The sequence below is a fragment of the Xiphophorus maculatus genome, chromosome 7, assembly GCF_002775205.1.
Source record: "Xiphophorus maculatus strain JP 163 A chromosome 7, X_maculatus-5.0-male, whole genome shotgun sequence".
NCBI classification, from domain to species: Eukaryota; Metazoa; Chordata; class Actinopteri; order Cyprinodontiformes; family Poeciliidae; genus Xiphophorus; species Xiphophorus maculatus.
This window is the reverse complement of record NC_036449.1, coordinates 20,424,125-20,439,736: the sequence shown is the minus strand read 5'-3', so window position 1 is coordinate 20,439,736 and position 15,612 is coordinate 20,424,125. Positions and strand designations below refer to the sequence as shown.

Below are 15,612 nucleotides of genomic sequence, written 5' to 3'. Positions count from 1 at the left end.
AGACTACCTAACCCGAGACCAAGTCAAGACCAGAGTCTATGGCGACCGAGACAAGACCAAGATTTTTAGGGTCAGATACCAAGTCAAGACCAAGACCGAGAGAGGTCGAGATCGAGTCAAGACCAGCGCCCCGCACTACATAACACAATAACACAAAATTGCTTTTTAAATGGATCTGAAAAATCCACATTCCCATAAAAACACCTATTTAATAAGCATTTTAAAAAACTAAGCATAATAAATGCTTAGACCCACGCCAATATTAAATATTAAATGCTTAGAGCTTAAATAAATTTAACCAATATCATTATCAATTCTGCTTTGCTTCCATCTCTGTGCCACAATCCGCGGAGGTCTCGTGCAATCCCAAATAAGATAACACCCTGAGTGGTTGCCCATACTGCCCATGTCAGAAACCACTGTTTACACTATTAACCCATTTAATCCCACCGGCAACAATTGTTGCCAGACATTTTTTCTAACTTCTGGAAGCTCTAGAACAATTGTTTTGACTTTGGCAGCTAATTGAAGTTTTAAAATAAAATAATAATGTGTCAACTCTAAGCAATATCAATTTCATGCATCTAGTGTGAAACGTCACATGACCAGACCTCTTTACTTTCTGCCTGTAACGCTGGAGGTAAATGTCAGTCACAAACCTCTACAAGAGGAAGTTAGTAAAATATTTAAATAAACAAATATAAATAAAATATTTTGAACATATGTTCTTTCAAGTGTCTTCTACTGATATATAAAGAAAATTGTATCCCTTCATTCATCTTTTGATCATAAGAGTGAATGTAAGCATGGCAACAATTGTTGCCGCTAGCATAATACAAAGATAGCACTATGCTATGTGTCCATTGGTTTGCTGTTTATTCTATATGCCTTGCTGTTCCCACATAGATAAGCACAATCTATACAAGTAATTTATTTTGTTCCTTTGCAAAGTTGGTGAGTGCAGCTTACGTTCATGTGTGCTCAAGTCAGGAAATTATGGTTTAAAAACTTATATATATACTGTATATATATATATATATATATATATATATATATATATATATATATATATATATATATATTAATAAAATCAATTATTTCTACACTTGTACACTGGCCACCAAAAGGTGTGCTACCAGTTGAATACCTTTTCTCTTAAAAATTACGGTTGCAGAGTGCCTAATCAATCGTTGCTCATTGGTGTGCATATCTTGACATTACACTGTTGGCAACTCAGCAGTGGAGCTCCTAAGATCTCAGTTGGGAATATTCCTGAAAAAAATAACAAGCAACAAATGCACTCTGATGCATTTCCAGTAAATGATAGAAAATATGCATTCTTAACATGTAAAGCATTACCTTAAAAAATATTTGATTGGCATATGCTCAATGAGTAACACAGAGCAAGAAGCCGCAGAGCAGCTGGCAGATGTGAACATGGGTGTCAGAGCAGAAAAACAAAGACATTCTTCACACGGGGGTTGGGTTTTAGTATTGTTGGCTATTAAAATTTTTATTTTCTGAGAAATGTCCGTTTATCACACACACATGCATATATATATATATATATATATATATATATATATATATATATATATATATATATATATATATATATATATACATACAGTATATGTTAGTGTCAAAGAGCATCAATTTTAATAAAATTTAAATGTTTGAAATGTACCAAGGAAAGATATACATAGGAAAGATAACATCATGACCACCTGCCTTAAAGTGTCTTTATCCCCTCTTTTAATCCAAACAGCCCTGTGTTGAGGCATAGATGTCACTAGAACACTGAATCCCTGCTATTGTAACTGGTACCTAGATGTGAGCAGTGGATTCTTTACGTGTTGTCATATTTTAAAGGGTTACCTCGCTGGGTCAGACTACCTTGTTCAACCCACAAATGCTAGTCTGCCTTAAGATCTGGGAAATTTAAAGGTCAAGTCAACAACTCAAACTCCTTGTTGTGCTCCTCAAACTATTTTCCATCTATTTTTGAATTGCACCAGAGTGCATTAGCTTGTTGAAAGAGGCGAAAACTGTAAGAGTACACCACTGCAGTGAAAGGGTGAACATGGTCTGCAGTAATGAATAGATATGTACATATTGGAGATACATACATATGGCCCATAACATTGCATTCGCTTTGCAGGTTTGCCATCTTATCACAGTACACCCTGGTGCATTTATTAGCAAAGCAATGCACACAAAACATGCCATTTAAGGGATACAAATTTAAAACGTGCCCTATCACTCAAATGTACCTTCTTCCATTGCTCTGCAGCCCATTTCTAGTGCCTATATAGTCTTTGTTGGAACTATTGGGGACCGTTATGGGTATTCTGACTGGCTATGCAGCCTCATATGCAATAACACTACAACACATTGTGGAGTCTAACACATTTATGTTGGAAACATTATTAACTTTTTCAGCACTGTGAGCTATACCAGCTCATTTGCTGGATCGGACTGCAAGGGCAAGCCTTTGTTCCCCATGTCCAGCAATGAGCCTTTGCCGCCCGTAACTTTCTAGCCATACAAGAGTGGATTTTTAAAACCAGTAGTCTTCACAATTTAACCTTAAAAATCCTCACACTTGCCCATTTTTTATGCTTCTAGCACATCAACCTTGAAGACAAAGTAATCACTTGCAAAAGCAATGATGAATAGATAGTCGGATGTATTTATTCAATCTCTCAGTAGTCATAATGCTATGCCTAATAATTCCAGATTCAGCATAAACTGGGGTTGGAAACTCTAACATTTACTTTTTTGGTAATAAAGAAATCTTGCACTTTTTCGGAGATATAGCAAATGTCATGGTGGTGCTGGCCCTGGCCCCCATCCCCCAAACACATGCCTCCTCTCCTCTGAGAGAATTTCAGTCATGGACTGTTGATTACATTTGGCCCAACCCTGCTGCAATTATTTCCAAGAGTCTTTATGAAAAATGGCAAAGATCTAGGGATTATGGAATTATGCCTGAGCAAGGCAAACCATGTGCTTATATACAAGAAGTGGAAAAAAATAAAATTATGACAGACTATTTATGGAGAGGAGGGGTTGCATCTGTGTTTATTTCAAACATAAACTGTGATAAAATCCTGGTAATCAGAGCTTTATGGATAAGATGAAAGAAGAGGGAGAGAAAATCATTAAAATACTCCCAAGATAAAGGAAATATCTAAGTGAGAAAGAAAAACAAAACTCACAAAATGTAGAAAGAGACAAAAAAAACAAAATACCAAGATTATTAAACTATATATGATTGAGTGATTTACAAAAAAAGAGTAAAGGGATCTCTAATAGCTGCTGCTGAGGGCCACTTAGCGTATCAAGGCTGATGCGTGCTCAGCCTGCCAGCTGAATTAAAATGAAGCAAAGCGTCTGGAATGGACAAACAAACCAGGGTCTTAGAGAAGCAAAGGAAAAAGAGAAGAGGGAGACTGAAGGGAGTGCATGTATCTTATCACAAGCATACAAACTATGTTGGTTTTACCAAAGAGAAAGCTGGATTCACTCTGGGCATGGTTTGAATAAAATGAGGCCTTGTTTTTTCAGGTCTACTAAAACACAGTAACACTCTACAGACCAATGTTCTCACTTTGTTAACACAGCTAAAGTATGCATTAAGCATAACACAAAGGTTCGCACAGAGACCATGAAGAGTATTTAAACACAAACAGTACTACATTTAGCAAGTAAACATCTTTCCCAGGCTGAAGGCAGTCATCTGAATACACACTCTTGGATAGTGACTTAGAGACAGATGGGTTAGAGTTCATGTCATTTCAGGCTACATAGAAGCCACTAGCTCCTGAAACCACATTTCAAAATAGTAAATAGAAAGGTTATCTGTACATTTTACAATTGTAAGTTTATCTTGACTAGCTTTTTAATATGTGCTTTCCCAAAGCTACAAATGCCAACACTCACACCAACTTCTTAGTGGCTAGGCAATTATATTATAATAAGAAAAGGATTTATGGTTAGGACCATTTTATCAAGGTCTGCTTTGTTTACACAACGATTTCTGGCACTTTGTGTATGTGCAGCCAAGTGCAACACTTTCAATGCCTCACAGGGAATATTGCCTGAAACACTGTGCCACCTTCCCATATTCAGTGGTTGTAATGTCTCCTTCCTCCCTGTAAAAAATGTGAGCTTTATTCGGCATTCAATATTAGTACCTGGAACAAGCATCTCACCTGCTTTTGAGATTTGTATCTCAAAAGCATCTTGGACCACTTAATAGAAGAATGAATGGGGAATGGGCAACAAACTTGCAAAAAAAAAATTACATACTCTCACTGGACTCTTTAAAAGGTTTGTTTTTAATCCAAATAATTTTTCCATGAAGCATATTAAAAAAAACACACAACCAAAAAAAAAGTGCTTTGATGATTAAAAGAACAAGAATCTAAGCATACTTATTTATTTCTTACATTGGGTATATTTAATAGAACAAATAAATGTAAAGTAAATTATTTCAGTCAATAACACTGACTAAGATAACCATAGCTTCAATTTGATTTGACAATTTTGTGCCTTGAACTGTAAATCAATATAGTAAGGCTACTGTGCAATTGAGCCAGAAGTGACATAATACAGCCACAAAGATTAATAAAAAAAGCTTTGCCCAACACCACCCACTTCAATAGTTGTTCTACTTACTCAAGGCTGCAACCAAAGAGGCAAAAATAAGCATATTAATTATTAAAATGCCTAGAGAGGAAGAGGAGTGGTATATTTGAAGGGTTGAAGGGCAATGTCTGTGTAGTGGTGGGTGTGTGTGTGGGTGGGGGTGTGTGTGGAGGAGCGTGAGAATATGCTTGTGGTGGGGTGGGAGGGATGAGCATATTCAATCCCCTGCTGATTTTGTAAGTTTACTTACATGTGAAAAACAGAAAAATATTTAATTTTATTGTAATTTATAATGTTGAGCAATAAAGTACTACAACTCCAGAAAAAATACATCATTATAAAGTTTAATGTGACCTTCGACTTGAATTATTTAAAGATTTTCCAGTTTTAAAATATTCCAAGTTGAAACATTCCTTGTGTAGTGTTTTTTGATAAAATGACAGTAATATAGTGGTATTACAGCCTACAAAACTCTGAAGGCCAATTTATCGGTTGTCATTGTTTAACTGATCCAACCCAACCCACCAAAAGAAGAACTTCAGAGTCTGCAAAGTAATAGATGCCAGGTGAAGCAATGGTGAAAACAGGTTCCAATACTGTATTAAATTATGGAAAAATTATGTGCACTCCATAGTTAAATAGTTTGTTGAACCACTATTTTGAGCAACCTAAAGAAGTAATTTTTTTGTGTAAGACTACCATTGTCTCATATTGATGTAGAGAAAATCTGACTGACGTTAGAAGTTTGGAAACAGTTGCTTAATCATGTGGAGTTTTAGAATGTGATTAATCTTTTTAAAAATGTTTTATCAGGATCTCTATCCTAATTCCAACTTATTTCCAAGTAAGACCATCTGTTAGTCAAATGCTTTTCCATTCAACTGGTATACAGTCGAGTGTATGGTCCTCTCAATGTAAATTTGCAGAGTTTTAGTGACTAAAAAATTTAGTCTAAATCATCACTCTTCCATCACCATGTTTAACACTCGCTATGTGATGTTGGTACTGGGGATGCTGGTAGAGCACTACCGTACTCTACTGTACCTACAAACTGTACCTAGTGCCTACCAATACCCCCTACAATACCCCAATACTCTACCACTACTCTGTAGGGTAGTGGTAGAGCAGGCACTTCATACACAGAGGCTATAGTCCTTGATGCAGTCATCCAGGCTTCGATTACCGATCCTGAGACCTTTGTTGTATGTGTTCCCGCTTCTCTCTCTGACAATAGTCAGGTAATAGTCAATTTGTTGTGAAAATAGAACTGTAGAAAATGGCTCTACTTTAGGCAAAAGTCTCTAGTATCTCACATCTGTCCAGAAGACATTGTTCCTAAAGACTAGTAGTTCACTCAGGCAAAACTTGACAAACTTTTCCAAGACATGCTTTTATTTTTTAGAAATGATTTTTCCAAGATTCAATTTCAAACAAGCCAAACTTGTTTAATTTGTATTAGTTTTTCTGCCATGAACAGATATTTTACAACCAAAATAAAGCTGAGTCTGAAATTATGCTTTAATTCAACACAATTTCTCTCAGCAATGCACAGTCTCACCTTTGAGTGAATTTGCTTGAACATCCACTGCTAGAGAGAGATGGACAATGGTCCAGAGTTTTCCAATTTTTCTTGAGCATTTTCGTGGTATAAAGATAAGCTTTAATTAACTTAGAATTATATTATAACCCTCCCCAGATTAGTAGAAATTATGTCTTCTGACCTTGAGATTTTGGTACTTTCATACTTTTCACAAAGAACATTTGATCAGCAGGACCAGCATGCTTCTACCATGGAAGCAGCGAGTATCTACTTTTTTTTTTTTTTTTGCCATGACAGTGACTTCACTTGTTGTTATGCAATATTGCTAACTACATCACTATAAAGAACTTGTTGAAATCCACGTCAAGTTTGAAATTCTTTTATCATGTCCGTTTAGGCCATGTAAATAAATTGATATAGAGTGACAGATTTTACAAAGCCTTTTGAGACCCCCTGAGCTGCCAATCAATTCCCTCTTTACTTGCTTTCCTCTTCATTTTGTTCTTCCTCTGAGATGAGCAGAGTCTCTGACATCAAAAGCCTGTTTTAAACATCATGTTGCCCTCTGAATCAAAGTAAAAAACTTTATGTGAAGGCCACACGTCTATGCAGTGACATATTAGATCTGCAGTGACAGACAGTCAGTGACAGAAACTGAACATGGCAGACAGTATGATCAAATGCCATCATATCTGTGAAATGCTTTTCAACAAATTACAATGAAAATCCATGATGAACCTTTGACACATAATTAAAAAACAGTACAAAATCTTTCAGTGTAGTCCCATTCATGCGCACCAAACTGGTGTTTAAGCTGTTTTAAGGAGACTTCCTAAATGCTTGTCCATCGAGATATTATTGCGAGTCAACTAAAACAAAACACTTAAACCCTTCACCTTCAAATATATTCAAAATGACTTAAAGTGACCTTTGATTAAGTGATCATAACTCTTAAATAAATAAGTACTTCACTTTTTTTAAAAAGTTGATACAACTTTATTACGGGTGTCAATATTAATGCATGCTATTTAATCTGAAATGTTTAATGTGTTAAAACATAACACAATTAAATTGTACTACCTAAAAGCTTCTCTCCCACAGATAGTTACCTAGTTCACAGCAGTTCATTGATGGCCCGGCACACGTGGAGCAACGAACAACAGCAAAATATGAGAGTTTCCCATGACAGCAAGAAAAGTGGAAAATTCTTCAACTTTCTTGTTAATCATGATTAATCACTGAGAGTGTGATTAGTCTAATACATTTTTTAAAATGATTGAGCACTAATTTTTATAAAACTGATTAAATAGTTATGTTTATTTCAGTACCGTTCTATCCTTGATGGAGGTATATAAATTAGATCAGTCATAAAACATTAATATAATCAGAATACTTATCTTGAGGTTTGCAAGCAAATACAACATATTTTTGATCCCCCTTAAAAAAACCCGCAGTTTTACTTGAAAAATTCATTGACATCCAGAAGGCTTTGAACTTGAGTCACCTTCATCATGCGATTTTTGATGTGGCCAGAGTTTGAGTGAATTCTGAGCTAATGGGTCACCATACTGTGGAAATGTTTTGCATCACTAATTTCACTGCAGTACTGACAATCTTTCATGTACAGAGCTGGTCTGCACATTATTTTGTAGGAGACAGCTCACAACCTATTTCTGATCTACATGAATTATAAAGTTCAGAATTTTGGTTTGTTATCATTAAAAAATGTCATTCCCTGGTCCTGAGGTATGCTAAGACAATGTCTTTATTACTAAATATTATATTAAAAATAGATTATGCATTCTTTCTTGCTTAGCTGGCAGTCTTTTGCGACACCAAACTAAACTCGACATGAAGTAGTTCCTATGTAAAAATTTATCATTTTGCTTTGATTGATAATGTTATGGTATGTTTATTCTTTAGAATTTTTGGGTACATTACAATACTTTCATTTAACTAATAAAATAAATTCAACTCCATCACACAACTATTGTGGTATGCTTTGAGACCTATGCTGATTTAAAAACATTAAAGAAGCAGCAATTTAATTTGTGTTAATATATGATGACAAAAATAATAATTTTAAATATCATGAGGCAGCACTACTTATAGGGCCTGACATAAAGAGTAGCATCTGGAACAAGAAATCTGATGAGATTTTAACAAATAAAATATATCTTATTCATCTTATTACATTTTACAAATGCATTGGAGCTCATCAGTCTAATCTATGTCTTTGCCTTGAAGGAAGGAAAAGCACGAGAGAGACTTGGGAGTGTTTTTGATTATTAATTGGCATTAAAATTCCTTCCATGCCTCCTTTAACTTTTAATGAGGTTAAAGTCCACTCTTACTTCCAGCAGACCACCAAGGTTCAGTTTCTAATGGAATGAATGTATATTTAGGCAGCAATATGAGCTGGTTAAAAAAAAAGTTAAACTGATGTTAAGGCATAGGGAGCTATTTTTCCCAATCAATGTCCTAATCTTGGTTTTGATGCAGATGTAGGCATACTGTAAGCAGTGTAAAGTTGTTTTGAATAAATTGGAAAATGTATGAAAAGTTCATGTATTTCAGTAGTTGAAGTTACAAGTAAATCGCATTATATAGATTAATTACACAGACTGATGTTTTAAAACCTTTGTTTCTGCTAATGATGACGATGTCTTACTTACAGCTAATAAAAACAAGACATTCAATATAAAAATATCAAATCTGACCAAGAAAAAAAAACATTCTTAATGTAGAAATATGGGTCTAATGTTAAAAACCTGTTTAAAAGTTATTACTTTCAAAAGGCACACTTAATCTGACAAACAAGCCTCACTAGAAATCACAAGCAGATTGAGGTTATATTTTACAACATGGTTTGGGTTGACATGATCTGTGTGTCTGCTCTCTCATATTAATGTGTTTCAATGCCCCCGCTCCCATATACACAAATGCAATCCCAAGCAATATCTGTAAAAAGTCAATTATGTATCCCTAGTGTGGCAACCTATTACGAACTACTTTGACAGAAATAATTACAAAAGGATAATATTTTGGTATTTTTTATAAACTTTTAAGTGTACCCAAACATAGTGAATAAATGATATCCCAGGTTGTGTCATATTTGCTTTAAGTCAGTAGTTTCATTCACTGTGTCAGCAAGTGGTATTACACAGCAATCAATTAACAGGAAGTACCTTTGATGCCTGTTCCATACTTCAATTTAACATGTCCCTCCTTACGATCCACATTAGGGCCCCACAAATGTGACAGTATGAATCTCGTCCTTCAAAAAAGAACTCCCACTTGCCCCTTTCCTGGAGCGGTGAAATATTGAGTGTGACACGGGAGTAATTGCATGGGAAGTAATCAATTAGACACACAATTGAAGGAGACCTGAGGTCTGTGGGCTGCCAGGCAAGAAGCTCAACTGAATTCTGGTGACATGCACCAAACCAATCTGGCCTGCCTCCTTTGGCAGAATTGCTCATTCATTTTCTAATTGCGAGTGGATGAATAAAAGATATAGGTTTCAAAGAAAGGGACTAATTTTATGCACCCTCATTAAGCAGTCCATATACTGGGGACAACACAGCAACTTAAATAATCACTTTCACCTTACACCCTAAACAGTCCTTTCTATGGTTTCCTTTTGTACTGCTGTCATCCCGCATTAAACTAGAAAAGCTCAGCATATGATGCCCAAACTGCAAAAGCACTTGCAGGTTGCAGAAAGTCTCAATCTTTGTAAGAGTTTTGTAAACAGTGACAAGCCATGCAAACACGACATTGTTTGCTTTTTTTGCTAAAGCCATCAATGAGACAAATTAAGACATCTATCTGAAATATGGTGGAGAAAGAACGAGGGATAAAGAGGTGGAAGGCAGACAAAAAAATGGAAGAGATAAAGAGAGAGCAGATGGGCCATGAAGAAGTGGATAACGCCTTGGCGTAAAACACAGACTTGTGTACATGCATGCAATGAGAGAAGATCATTCAGCAGATGGGGCCTTAGATTGGATGCTTCATTTTAGACAGAAGCGGCGCAGACATGGTGTGGTTCAAAGAAGAAAAAAAGAATCAACAACACAAAACAAATGTGGAAAAAAATAGACACAGGGTGCAATGGGGAAATGGAGGGGAGGCATTAGCAGTAAAATGTGTTAAATCAGAAAACTCATCTGTGTTGTGGTCCTTATTGTGGCTGATAATATTTTGCCAGAGAAACAGGCTGTAATTACAAAGTGAGAGAACAAAAGCTTTCCAAGGTTCATGTAAATCCAGAGAGAAGAACTAGAACTGTCTGCCTGAGCATGAAAGACAACATTGTGTATCAGCATGAATCAAAATAAAGATTAGGAACTTTTGCAAATGTCAGCAGGCAACACTGTATAACCTTTATCTTGCTTAGATGCTCAGGCAAAAATGGGGTATAAGAAGAAAGTACTTTTGAACAGAGCATTCTTGTCTATATTTGTCACATTAGAATAAGGCTTTGGTAAATTTTATTGCACTTTTATGTAATAAACAATGACAATGTAGTGCATACATATAGAAGAACTAAAATTCAGCATGGGTTTTTTTTTGTTTTATGAACAAAAGTCTGAAAATTGTGGCCTGCATGTTTAATCAGCCCTTTTATTCTATTACCTGAAAATAAAATATATGGCAAAAAAAAAAAATGCCTTCAAAAGTCATTTAATAAATATTACCTGCCTGGGTATAATTACATCTCAGTATGAATAAAGATGTTTACTGAAAAGAAAAAAAAAACATTGTTTACTAATGTTAGATAACATTGGTCTGCAAATAGCACAATTAAATAAATAAATAAATAACTATATATATATATATATATATATATATACATATATATATATATATATATATATATATATATATATATATATATATATATATATATATATATATATATATATATATATATATATATATATATATATATATATATATATATATATATATATATATATATATATATATATATATATATATCAAATCTGATGTTGAGCTAATTTACAAAGCAGAATGGGCAAAAAAGTCAGTCTCTAAATGTGTGAAGCTGTTAGTCATACCAAAAAAGACATGCAAATGTAATTGCTACCATGGGATTGAATGCAAATATACACCCCACTTTTCCTTTGTATTTGTAAAAGATTTAGAAAACCATGTATTTTTTTTCTCTTCAGAATTGTACACTACTGTGTATTGAACTATTCCATAAAATCAAGATGAAATCATTTGAAGTTTATGATTCTAGTGTAAAAGGATACATTTTTTTAAGAAAATGTAAAAGGGTTTGTTGTAAAATAAATATGCTTTAACTTTCTCTGGGTTTCAGAAAGTAATGTCAAACAAACAACTAAACTTCTCACACTTGGAAAAAGGGTATTTTATATTTATTATTCTACACACCCCTGTGCACGCAAACACAATCCCTAAACTTTTCCCAGCTTTGCAGTGACTTATATTTCATATTCATGAGGATAACTTAGCTAAGCTTGATTGAAAGGTGCATCAGAGGGAGTCCTATCCCTGCTCAGCCAAAGACCTCCCTCCATCCCACCCAGTTCCTTTAAATCCAGAAAGTCCATTCACAGCGAGCAGAGTGCACCTAAAAAAATCAATAAGTGGAATGCTACAATATTGTACCGACAAATTGATTTCATCCCAAGGCAATTTTTACCCAAGTGGAAATACATGTGGGGTTCAACAACTGAGGGGGCCTTTAGCTGTGCCTTCTCTCGATTACCCTTTTATGGTCTTAATAAGTTTTATCCTCTTTTATGTGTTGCTTATAGATGATATCGATCATTTTACACTTCTCCTGGGAGCTATAGCTGTGGGAGCAATGGACTAATGTGACAGCAACATCAAAGGCCTTGTAATAAATGAGACGTCTAGGCTTCAACTCACTAAGGCATTCACATGAAGGAAGGAGTTTGATCTACTGCAGAGGACTAAGACTTATTTTCTTCCTCAGTCCAATGTTGTGTGATGACAACTGCACACAACTCTAGCACACAAATGATTTGGCTTAATCCCCAAGAGTTCCTCTCCCAGTTAGCTCCATGTATGTAAAAAGCAGTAACAAGGACATGCTAAAACAAGTTTTCTTGTTGTTTTTTTAATCTATGAAGGCTTATGATATTTTTCCAAGATATGAAAAGGTGGAACAAACATTTCAGCATACCTTGTATGACAAGAGATTCTTCAGGTTCAGCAATTTATAAAATGTTTTGAAAAGCTAGGTTAGTGTTTCAGCTTTTGAGCTCTGAGGAGATCCTTTGGAAGTGTACATCTGAATGGAGAAAATTGTTTTTCGCTACCATTTCAGGAATATCTGGAACAGTCCAAGCTACAACTAGTTTGTTTTGATGTAATTTATGATCTTGTTTTTGATCTGCAATAAAACAGGCAGAACAGGGATATGCTCTTTGGTACAACTCAGTTCAGATGTTTTTTTCACCTACTTTCTATGAAAGTATGAAATTATTAAATTTTGGAAGACGGGTCACACTGAAACCACTCAAATTTGCATGCATTTCACAGCATCAATGAGCCTCACTCCATAGCTCTTACGTGTTAAATTCTTACACCCTGTCACTTCCACAAATCTCTGTTTTTCACCATTGTCTAAGGCAGTGTTTCCCAACCCTGGTCCTCAAAGCACACTGCCCTGCATGTTTTATGTATTTTCTTGCTTCAGTCCAGCTGATTTCAACTGATGACTGTGTTGACTGTGACTGTGATGAGGTGTTTGTTGAACTGCAATCAGTTGAATCAGGCACATTAAAGCACGGAAACCTCTAAAACATGTAGGACAGTGTGCCTTGAGGACCAGGGTTGGGAAACACTGGTCTAAGGAGGGACATGGGTTTCTCCTCCAGCAAAAGACTGATAGAGTACCCCACCCCAACCCCAACTTGTTTACAGCATCTAATCTCTTTACGGAAATGTGGAGTCTGTTTTACTCTTATAGTTTATCCTGAGATTACCATCACAAACTGTGGAAGGTTGTTGTAGCCCAATTCTCTTGTGCTTTTGCCTGTAAGAATAAAAAATAAGATGAAGGTAACATAATATAACTTTTGATGGCTTTGGGTTAATAGCTAATACATACAAAATTTGGTTAACAACCCATAATCCTATACCTTGTAACAAAGATGGAAGCTACGGTATAAAACTTAGATTTGAGTGTTGATTTGAATTGCTGATTAACTTGCAAAAACTACAATTTCAGACTTTCTCTGTACTCACGCTCCAAATACTTGTGACTCAACATGGTTTCAAGTTGGCTTCAAGTCTTTGTCTAATCTAATCAGGGTTGATTGTAACTGGCAAGTGTAGATCATTTGAGTAAATAATTTCTTGTCCTCTCTGTGTTACTGCTGTGCATACAAATGGCTTGATGCCATGGCAACATTACACAAAGCATTGGAGTGTTCTATGTAATGTTTCTAAACAGCAGATGTCAGTAAAAAGAGTTAAAAGTAATTTCCTTTTTTTTTCTTTTACTGTAACAGCATTGTTAAAGATGTTAAAGTCATATGCAGATTACAGCTCTAAAAGAAATTTGCATTTGCGTTTAAAGGTGAGATTAAATTGTTAACCAGGTCTCTTTTAGACTGTGGCAAAATTATGATTAATAACCCCTTCATGGAACATGTAGCTTTTTAAAAATGAACATATGGATATCTCTCACAGTCAGTTATATAATCAACATTCTTAATTATTCTGAGTTTTTATACTTAAAGCTTTTAGATGCAGATTTAGGACATAGTTTTCTATTAATCTGGTAAAAACTTTGATTTCAAGTAAGGAGCACAAAAATTGTAAATTCTAATGCACTACCTCATAGGGAAGTGGAGAGGTTGCACGTGGAGGTCTTCAGTATGCCAACAACAGTCCTTCAAAACAAAAGCACTTCCTGCTTGATTCATTCAGAAGAGATGTTGCTGTATTAAACTCTGTACAGCAATAATAATTTGAATTCACAGGTCACAACACCTTTGTGTTTTAGTCACCCTAGATGGCATGTATCTGACGTGTGAATATAAATTTTTTATTGCTTATCAAGAGGAATTTCATGACTTGACTTGGACCTATATCCAAAGAACTGATACACAACTAGGACTGGGAAAAATGACTCAAAACATCTGTAGACAATACACAGAGTGCACCCAGTCCTTGAAAAAAGGCAATTTCTTTTTTTTTTTTACTTGCTTGGATCTGAAAATTGGAAGAAATTGAAAACATTTTAAGTTTAACTCTATGGCCACTTAAAAACCCAGGAAATACACAACTAAATGTGATGTGACTATGATCTGGTAAGGATAGATAAAAGTTGAAATTCTCAATTATGTTAATTTGGGTTTGACACACTCAATGAAATGGCTGCCTTTGAGGAGGATGAAAATCTTGGCCTTAAACAATTATGTTGTTTTCCCTGTATACCATCTCTTCAGTAGGAGACAGATTGATGAAGTAGAGCAGTTGCAGACCAGTGCTTTTGTACATAACTTCCCCCCCTCTTAATGGCTTAAGGCCATGGATGGCAGATCAAACAGCCTTTTTTCACAGAGTCCAGCCCCGATTCCCAGAACACTGCCTTCAACTTGGCACCCAACTGAAAAAAGCTGGTTTGGCTGCTGTTTGTGACAGACAACTGCTATTCCCTAAAAATGCTGGAAAATGTAAGAAAATATACTGCATTGTGATGTAACACAAAAGTAGATACAGCCTTAGCCTACAAAGCCTGATTAGGCTCTGTTACGTTTTTCAACTCTGGGGAATCACCAAGAAGAAACAGAGAATGGACAGATTGAGAGAGGATTAAATAATTTAAAAATAAGGTTCAAAAAAGGCTCAAATAGGGTTCAGTGCCATGTCTCAGTCTAAAAACACTAAAATAAACATCCGTTATGATAAAATGTTATTGTAATCTAACTATGATCTGTTTCACTTTGGTTGCTGTTGCCTTTCACATGAAAAGTGGGCTTTTTCTCAGTATTCAGTTTCCATGAACCATGGAAGTTCAAAAAAATGGTTATTTGGATCAGTTTGCAAGCTTCTCTGGAATTATATGGAAATGACCAGGAATTAACGTGAAATTTGTACTTCCACTGTAAATGAATCACTCATACCTCCATGTAAATAACTTTGTTATGCCCAAATAATAATTTTGTCTTACAGTCATTTGAGTTACTTGTCAATAGTGATTCCCTCTCGGCTCTTAAATAACCCATTTGTAGATGGGTTATTTGTAGTTAAGGAAAACTATTTTCCAGAGTGTTTTTTTTTTGTACAAAAGTATTTTAATACTTCATTCTTACAAACTGTTATTTTTAACTGATTGCTTAAAAGACATAGAATCAAGTTACCGAAATAGCAGAAAACAATCCAAA

At 35.2% G+C, this 15,612-nt stretch overlaps 1 protein-coding gene across 2 annotated transcripts in view; it reads right to left on the bottom strand.

Annotated features, from left to right (window-relative positions):
- LOC102231767 (receptor tyrosine-protein kinase erbB-4) overlaps window positions 1–15,612 on the bottom strand; it is a 282,261-nt gene that overhangs the window by 100,682 nt on the left and 165,967 nt on the right. The gene's annotated exons all lie outside the window — the stretch shown is intronic.